The sequence below is a fragment of the Sinocyclocheilus anshuiensis genome, unplaced genomic scaffold (assembly GCF_001515605.1).
Source record: "Sinocyclocheilus anshuiensis isolate Anshui unplaced genomic scaffold, SAMN03320099.WGS_v1.1 scaffold2173, whole genome shotgun sequence".
Taxonomy (NCBI): Eukaryota; Metazoa; Chordata; class Actinopteri; order Cypriniformes; family Cyprinidae; genus Sinocyclocheilus; species Sinocyclocheilus anshuiensis.
Window position 1 is genome coordinate 116752 of NW_015552682.1, and position 9353 is coordinate 126104.

General features: G+C 35.4%; 1 long non-coding RNA gene across 1 annotated transcript in view; it reads right to left on the bottom strand.

Annotated features, from left to right (window-relative positions):
* Positions 1–3366: 3366 nt before the first annotated feature.
* Positions 3367–9353, bottom strand: part of LOC107667602 (uncharacterized) — a 10556-nt gene continuing 4569 nt past the window's right edge. The window contains exon 3 of the long non-coding RNA XR_001631799.1: positions 3367–3420. This is a non-coding gene — a long non-coding RNA (uncharacterized LOC107667602). The remainder of the gene's footprint in view (positions 3421–9353) is intronic.

The window sequence follows — 9353 nt, forward strand, 5'->3', positions numbered from 1 at the left end:
CAGTAAACATCAGTTTACAAATGGTGAATTAATAAAAAGAAATTAAGCCACATGCCTGTATTTTAAACCTAGTTTAAACCTATATTTTTTGTAAAAATGTATTTAAACTAATAATATTTATTTTAACAATAAAATATATTTTTAAACAATAATAGGGCCCTATAAAATGTTCTTAATTTTCTGGTGATCAGATGAAGGCATAAAACATTAATTTAATTTATTTATCCTAATCAAATGAAAATTAAACCCTTTTATTTCTTGGCAAACAAAGTGCTGCACAACAGAGGTTTACTGTTAAAATTAAAAAGAAAACAGATGTGATTATTCATTTAAAAATAAAGATGTATTCATATTTATTAGCAGTAGTAGCATTGAGTATTAAGACTGCTAAATAGTAATATATTCTGACAGTTTCTTAACGTTAAACTAAACTTTTATTTTGACGGGTTGCCGTGAAGAACTTGCAGCTGCTGTGTATGTGATATGATATGACGGTAGTTTTCTCAAATGAAACGGTAAAATGCTAATGAAGTGACTCTCAGAGCAGCTGGAGATGACATTCGTGTTCATATCATCATATAGTGAGATGGCAGAAGCTGAAAACACCGCGAGCGTCTTCCGCGCTTTAGTATGCGTAAACAAAACAGTGTGCCGCGCCATCCGCCATTCATTCATTGCGGAAATCATGGCGCCTTATGCGTGATATCAAATGCTTTCGCAGATTTATAGTATTACTATATAGCATTTCACCTGAGCATTGCAAATCACGCGTATGGCCATAAGCGCTGAATGAATGACAGGCTTTCTGTTGTAACATCGCGCAAGGTAAATAAGGGTGACATCTAGTGGAGAAAAAAAAAAACGATGAATCGAAAAATCAATATATTTTTTTTGCCCAGCCCTAGTACCGTGAAACCGGTATAATTTTGGAAAATACAGTGATATCAATTTTTGGTCATACCGCCCAGCACTACATGTATATAGTACATTTTATTAAGAAGTATACAGAATTTGGTCCTTCATTGTCACTGTCTTAAAGGGGTCATATAATGCTACATGCACTTTTACAAGTAGTTTGAACTGAAATGTGTGTTGGCAGTGTGTGTACACAACCACCCTAATGGATTACATTGTTTCTGAAGGGAATACGCCCCCGATCTACATAAATGCGTCTATGTTCGCGCGAATCATTTGTGATCCAGCTTCACCTACAGAATAAGTGTGTAAGGGTTTTTTAACAAATATTTGCAAATCGCCTTTCCTAATAATGTGCTAATTAGCAAGTTTCACAATGAATGCAGCTAAAGTAAAAAAAAAAAAAAAAGTGCTGTATTCATATTCTGGGCTCATTTGCTCACCTACACATATGCGTTTATAAGTGCATATGTTAATCTTATAAGTAATAATTGATATAATCTTTGTGTTCTGATGAGGAATGAAACATACATCTTCAGGGCTCTACAGTGTGACCATTTCAGCCGCATTTGCTACTGATTATGAAAACTACTGCGTGCAACTATGAAAACATATTTAGGAGCACCAGTGCGACTGACCAGATCTTCATCATATTAAGCCAGGTTTATTTAATTTAGTCTGACTTCTTGTCAGTTGATTTGGTTCAAAATAAATCAGACTAACTGAAATAAGACTGGCTTATTTGGCAAACTAGTTTTATGAAACAGCCCCCTGCTCAGCTTTCAGATCATTGTCTCAGTGGAACATAGGCTGTAATGTGTGAATGTAATACAAAGTATTAAAAAATGTTTTGTTTTTTTTGGCTTCAGGCCGTGTGGAAGGACTGTGATCTACAGCAGATAAGCATGGCAATTCTGGTGTGGAACAAGTCAACTTTTGTTATTATTATTATTAATGTTATTTAAATCTGTAATTAGCATAGACAAGTGTTCTAATGCTATATGATAATACAACAAATTATGTATTTTCTTTTCATGAAGCTCTTTCTTTCTTTTTTTCTTTTTTTCTTTCTTTCTTTCTTTCTTTCTTAAATGGTGGTTCTTTGTGTATAATTTTCAGTTCCTATGTGGTAAGGGGTAAATAAAAAAACCAAGGACCATTTAAAACCAAAATCAGTGTAAAACAGCTGCATGAAAAGATGTCTGTGAATTTTATTGTATGAGGGGAATCACTTTTAAAGAAATCTACATTATGTATTGTAACAACAGTCATTGTCATTTTAAGCAGAAGCCAAAGTTTATAGTTAAACAGTAGTGCTTTGTTTCATTAACTGGAACCATATGGATTACCTTTATGCTTTCTACATTAAATATTTGGATAATCAAAATGTTGGTATACCCACTCAGATGCATTTTATGCCTCAACAGATCTTGGACAACTTTCTAAAAGAACTCCCAAAGTGATCTGCAGAAGAAAGAAAAACATCTTGGAAGACATGAGGGTGAGTAAAACATAAGAGAATTTTCACCTTTGGGTAGGGCTGGGTATCCGATACTTTTTAGGCACTGACCGAATTGCCTCAAAACCATTGAGTTTCAAAAAATGTCTTGTTGTTCGATACCAAATTTAATACTTCAATGTCGGTGAAACGGTAAGCATGCAGAATGCTTGATGTGCCCAAATCAAGTGCTGGTGATTGTTTGTGGAGAGGCATCAAGGGGTTTAAGAGTTTGAAAAAATCAGGAACCAGTATCGAAGTCGAGGTATCGTTATTGATAGTGAAAATTTTAGAAAGTTTACATAAATTTTTGGGTTAACTGGGACCATGAAAACATGTAATTTGGGCCTAGAGTTAAAAATAATTTCTCCTTTAAGTATGTTCTTCATATGAAACAAACATTGTATCAATAAAACACTATCAGACAATTGTATTAATTTGATAAAAATGAATGAGTCATGTTCAACCTCTGCTTTCTCACACAGAACAACCTCCTGGACAGTAACTAGTCTGGTTTTAAAAGCGGCCACTGAACTGAGACTGCCCTGCTCTTGGTTATTAAAGCTCTGTGACTTGCAAGAGCAGCTTCTAAGTCATCTGTACTCATTTTGCTGGATCTGTCTGCGGCTTTTGGCACAGTTATCCACCTGATTGTCCTGTCAACCCTCTTGACAAAGCGTGTCTCAGGAACTGCACTCCAGTGGTTCAAGTCTTAACTCTCAGGTAGGTCCTTCAGGGTGTCTTGGAGGGTGAGGTTTCTAAGTCGTTATCTTGCTGCTGGTGTGCCTCAGTGTTTGGAACAGTTCTCCTCTCCATGTACATATCATGACAATAGGTCTGTCATTCAGAAACATGGCTTTTCATATTACTGCTATTGTAATGACACACATCTCTCCCTTTCATTCCAGCTGGATGTTCTGACGGTCACTGCTCGCATCTCTGCCTCCTGGACAGAAATGTCTTGCTGGATGTTGAATGACCATCAACTCAACCTTGCCAAGACAGAACTGCTCATGTTTTGCACTTCCAGATCATTGCACTGGCCCGATCCTGCAGATTTGCCCTGTATAACATTAGGAAGATCAGACCCTTCCTTACGGGGCATGCTACAGAACTCCTTGTCCAAGCTCTTGTTCTCTCCAGAGTAGACATAAAATAACTTCTAAATACCTTTTAATTTACAGATTGGTTGAAGTTGTGAAATTGTTTCTGTAAAAAGGATTAATCCTGTAAATATACAAACTTTTTTTTATTTTTTTTATTATAAATATGTGCTTACTGCATTTTTATCAATTATTTCTTAGTTATTGTACATGTAAAAACTGTACTTTAAAAGTAAATTACTGTAGATGGACAGATCAGTTTTATAAAATAACTCATTCAAACCTTAAATTCATGGCGATTAACCTGAAAGTCGGTTGTTTTTCTATGTAATTTGACAATTTATCAATTTTTCGATAGTTCCAACAGTAATTTAACGAATTTTGACCGTAAAGTCTATTCTGTATTTTTACAGTTTTTGCATGTATTTTTGTGAAATGGATATTTTCTGTAATTTAATGGAATCCGTCTGGAAACTCTGCTGCCAGACTTTTTGCCATTTTTTACAGGATTTTTTTTTTACATTGTAACCAAACACTTGTGATCCATTTGAAGTACGTTATTTAATAGATTAAATGCACTAGAATTTGATTGAATACTACGTGGAGACACGTTTTTTTAAATTAAAATATTCATATTAAGGATTTGTTGACTTTTAATGCACCTTATTTCGAAATGTACAGAAATACGTGCTTTCATATGTGCTTTAGTTATGATTATTTCATTTAATTCACTACTTATTATTTATTATTAATGTTTTATTTAAGTTTTAGTTTGGCTCTAGTTTTGTATTTATTCCAGTTTTTATATGAAAAGGTTAAAAATTAATTCATAAATGATGCTTTTACACTCCAATTATTGGTTGAAATTATGTGCTCATTATACTCGGCACTGATATTCTCAAGGTGGATAACGTATTTTTGTTGTAGTCGCTTGTTTAAAGATCAAATGGAAGTACACTGCTATGAGGTGGACTTTACCGATGTCTCAAACAAAAGAGAAAGAGGTGAATCGGACCCACCCACCCCGATAAAATCTCAAAGTGGGAAAAAAATCTAAAGTCACCTGGAATCGACCCATCCGCCAAAGTATCTAATACTGCTATCCTTGAAGCGATCAAAGCACTTGGGGTCAAAGTTGACGAGCAGCACGAAGACATTAGTGCGCAACTAAAACAGCACAGCACCATGATCACCAGCGTAGCAAAGGCTGTGCAGATTTATGCCGAAGCGTTGAAAGAATGTAGAGAAAAAGTCAACATGATGGAAAAGCAAGTGAGTATGCTCACTAAAGAAAATGGTGATTTGAGAAGCTGTGTCTTAGACCAGGAGAGATATAAGAGAAGATGGTTCTTTCGCATCAAAGGAATGAAGGAAAAGGCTAATAAAAACATCAGGGAAGATGTGCTCCAACTTCTTGTTAAAATTACCCCTGAATTCGCTTCCAACATGGGTTGGGTGGATGTTGTGCATCGGGTGGGAAGAAAAGAGGTGAACGGATCCAGAGAAGTAATCATTCTCTTTGCTCGTACGAACGAAGGCGGTGTGCAAGAATGCTGGAATCAGATTCGCGGAAGATCTAACAAGAGAAGATAGACTGGCAAGACGAGCGATGTGGCCGAAAATTGAGCAAGCCAGGAAAGAAGGAAAGTCGGCTGGATTTTGGGGTCCTTATGGATACATAAATGGGAGACGTAGCCTATTTCAGAGAACTAACGGGTGTTTGAACAGAGATTTTCATCTGAAAGATGAGATGGAGGACAAATAATGTGGGACTCTGCATTACTTATTTTGTTTGAACTTTCGTCTAGTGATAAAGTTTTTGGAAAGTTCAAAGTTCAGTATTAGTGAACCGTTTTCATGTTTTCGTTATTATCTGAAGTTTCATTTGCGCCTTTAAACTGTAGGGGTATGAAAGACTCTGTTAAGAGAAAAGGAATTTTCCTTTTTTGCAAAAACCAAAAATCGAATATTTTTTTCTTCAAGAAACACATTCGGAAGCTTCGGATGTTCCTTTCTGGCATAATCAGTGGGGTGATCCAAGTAGGTATATCTGCAGACCGGAGATCTCCAAAATGGGGCGTGAACTCCAAAAGTGGGCAGAACCTCCAAAATGGGGCGGGGTCTCTTCGCGCAAAGACTTTCACCATTGGCTCTGGCTTCGGCCAATTGTTATTGACTTACATTTCAAAATAAAACTTTATAAATTAAACATTGTTTCTAGTTGATCTAAAATAAAATATGCTATATAAATAAACATTCTCCGTGAGAGCAGAGCCCAAAGCTCGTGGCCAGTGGTGTTCGGACTGGAGTTTGAACCTCTGCTTAATGATATAAACGGGAATCACCCACGAGCCGTCAGCGCAGGGGAAAGATTTTACTCTATGGCTTTGTTCCAAGCAACGGGGGCATCCCCGGGCACGAAATTTGCAGGGTAGGAGGGGGTAGTGACGCTGGGTGTAACTAAAAAGGTGCCATTGTCCGGTTGGGGAGTTACGGAACGATCTCCTATCGCATAATCTTATTAACTGTTTATCTCCTGAACCGCAACTTTCTTTACCACGCTATTCAGCGCCAATCCCGCCGTGCAGTCAATTTCACTGGTTAAGGTTAGGGTCAGGTGTGGGGTAGGTTTAGGGGTTAGCATTTTTTGTAGCATTGTGTAGGAAATCAACACTTTAATTGACACAACCAATAAAAACTTTAGAATCAGCTGTGGGGCGGAGTTTGCACTGAAGTGGATTGGGGGAAAAAATTGCGCATGCGTGTCATGTGCCTGTCTGTCAATGGGAGGAAACCACGCCCTATTTTGGAGCTCCCACCCCGTTTTGGAGTTCCCGCCCCCATTTGGAGATCTCCAGGCTGCAGTTATACCCTTCTCGGGTGATGACATGTTTTTTAGTCATGGCTCGAACCGATCTGCTGGGGTCGCTGTTTGTTTTTAGAAATGTCCTGGTAAAATCATCTTTAACAAAGCGGATGACAATGGTCAATGGCTAGCAATGGTTCTCAGTTTAGATAAATTATTTTTCATTTTGATAAATGTGTATGGATATAATAGTCGCATCCAGAATAAAGAGTTGCTTTTTTCAATTACTAATATCATAAAGGATTTGAAGTCCACTTACCCCACAGATTTTATTTTAATTGGTGGAGATTTCAATTTGACTCCAGATGAGTGGTTAGACAGACATCCCTTTAAATATAATGCCTCTCAAATCAATTACATTATTCAAAATTTCTGCTCCTCAAACCACTTGATTGATATTTGGAGACTGCACAATCCGGACATTAGACCGTTTTCTTGGATTAAACCCAATGCAAATGCCAGATCAAGAATTGATTACTGGCTTGGCACTGAGGCTGTTTCTAATTATGTATGTAAGTGTACCATCTCTAGTGCTCCATTAACTGATCATTGTTTAATTTATTTAAATTTAAAACCAAAGGAAGACTCTCGTAGAACTAAAGGGTATTGGAAATTTAATGCTGAATTATTGAATCAGGAAGACTATGGAATATATATAAAGAAGATTATAACTGATATTGGTAAGAAATCTAAATATAATGCCTCTCAAATCAATTACATTATTCAAAATTTCTGCTCCTCAAACCAATTGATTGATATTTGGAGACTGCACAATCCGGACATTAGACCGTTTTCTTGGATTAAACCCAATGCAAATGCCAGATCAAGAATTGATTACTGGCTTGGCACTGAGGCTGTTTCTAATTATGTATGTAAGTGTACCATCTCTAGTGCTCCATTAACTGATCATTGTTTAATTGATTTAAATTTAAAACCAAAGGAAGACTCTCGTAGAACTAAAGGGTATTGAAAATGTAATGCTGAATTATTGAATCAGGAAGACTATGGAATATATATAAAGAAGATTATAACTGATATTGGTAAGAAATGTATGCCTAGGTGCAGTAAATGGGAATTTTTTAAATATAAACTCGGAGAATACTCAATAACTTTTGCGATTAATCTTAAAAAAAAAGACAAGAGAAGGAAATTCAGCTAATTCAGGAGATCAATAAGTGCTGTTGTAAATCTATCTTAAAGGGGTCATATGATGCGATTTCAAGTTTTCCTTTCTCTTTGGAGTGTTACAAGCTGATTGTCCAAATACACAAAATAATGATCTTTAAAAAAGCATCATATGCCCCCTTTAACAAATGAGGCTGAACTTTATATAAGAAAGGCAAAGGGTGCATATGTGAGGTCAAGAGCAAAATGGATGGAAGAGGGGGAGAAAAATAGTTCATATTTTTGTAATCTTGAAAAAAGACGTCAAGAGAGAAATGTAGGCAGTTTATTAATAAATCAGAAAGAATGTTATAATACTATTGTAAATGAGGTGTTTCAATTTTATTCAAATTTATATACATCTCATTCCAATGATAATACTAATGAGTTCTTTAAGAAAGTGAAGTCATATTCCTAAAATTGAGAATTCATTCAAAGAATTATGTGATTCAGACTTGAATTAGAATCTTGAATCAAGAATTAGATCTAGCCTTAAAAAGAATGAAATCGGGCAAATCTTCTGGACCAGATGGTCTGACATCAGACTTTTATACGTTTTTTTGGGAAGACTTAAAACATTTACTTTTAGAAGCACTAATCATTGTATTATGAATAATGACTTATTGCCTATGATGAAGCAGGGTCTTATTATTTTGATCCCAAAACCTGGTAAGGATAAAATAATTTTAGATAATCTATGGCCTATTATCAATACTGATTACAAAATATTTACTGTTTATTTACTGTTTATTATGGTTGCAGAATTGTTAGCTGCTAGACTAAAAGTAGGACTTCCACAAATAATTAGTGAGACTCAATCTGGGTTCCTTAAGGGTAGAACAATACATAACAATATTCGTTTGGTGCTTGACATCTTAGAATATAATCATTTAAAGACGATGGATTTATTTTATTTCTGGACTTTTTTAAAGCCTTTGATATGGTCAAACACCCTTTTCTTTTCCAGGCTCTTTATCATTTTGGTTTTGGACCAAAATTTATTAATATCATCAAAATGCTGTATAATGACATAAATAGTTTGGTTGCTCTTCCCAAAGGAACATGCCCAAGATTTCAGGTGAACAGAGGTATAAGACAGGGCTGTGGTAGTTCACCTCTGTTGTTTATTATGGTTGCAGAATTGTTAGCCATTCTCTTAAAAAACGAGAATATTGCTGGTATTAACTTTATGGATCACAAAATTATTATCAGTCAACTTGCTGATGATACAACCCTTTTAAAAAAAAAAAACAACAAATACAGATCCCCCTAGCACTTCACTCTGTAAAATGTTTTGCAAAAGCATCAGGATTACAGTTAAATACATCAAAATGTGAACTGATGGCTATTCATGCCTGCCCCTTATCCTCATTATATAATATTTCAATTTAAAAGGATGTAAAATATTTAGGAATTATAATTTCAAAAGATGAAGATAGAATAGAATTCTTAAATATTGACAGAAATATTGAAAAATGTAGATCCAATCTGAACTTTTGGTTACAGAGGGACATCACAATATTCGGGAGAATATTAACAAAAATAGAGTCTTTCAAGGTTAATTTACCCAGGGTCTTCATTGCCCATTTCTACCAGAAAGATAAAAGCTATTAATAAATTGAATTTTGATTTCATCTGGAGAAAGAAATATCACTACATTCTGAAAAATTATATAATAAAGGAATATGAGGAAGGTGGGCTAAAGGCAATTGATTTTGATATCATGAATGGGGTTCTTAAACTTAAAGGGGTCATATGATGCGATTTCAATTTTTCCTTTCTCTTTGGAGTGTTACAAGCTCTTGGT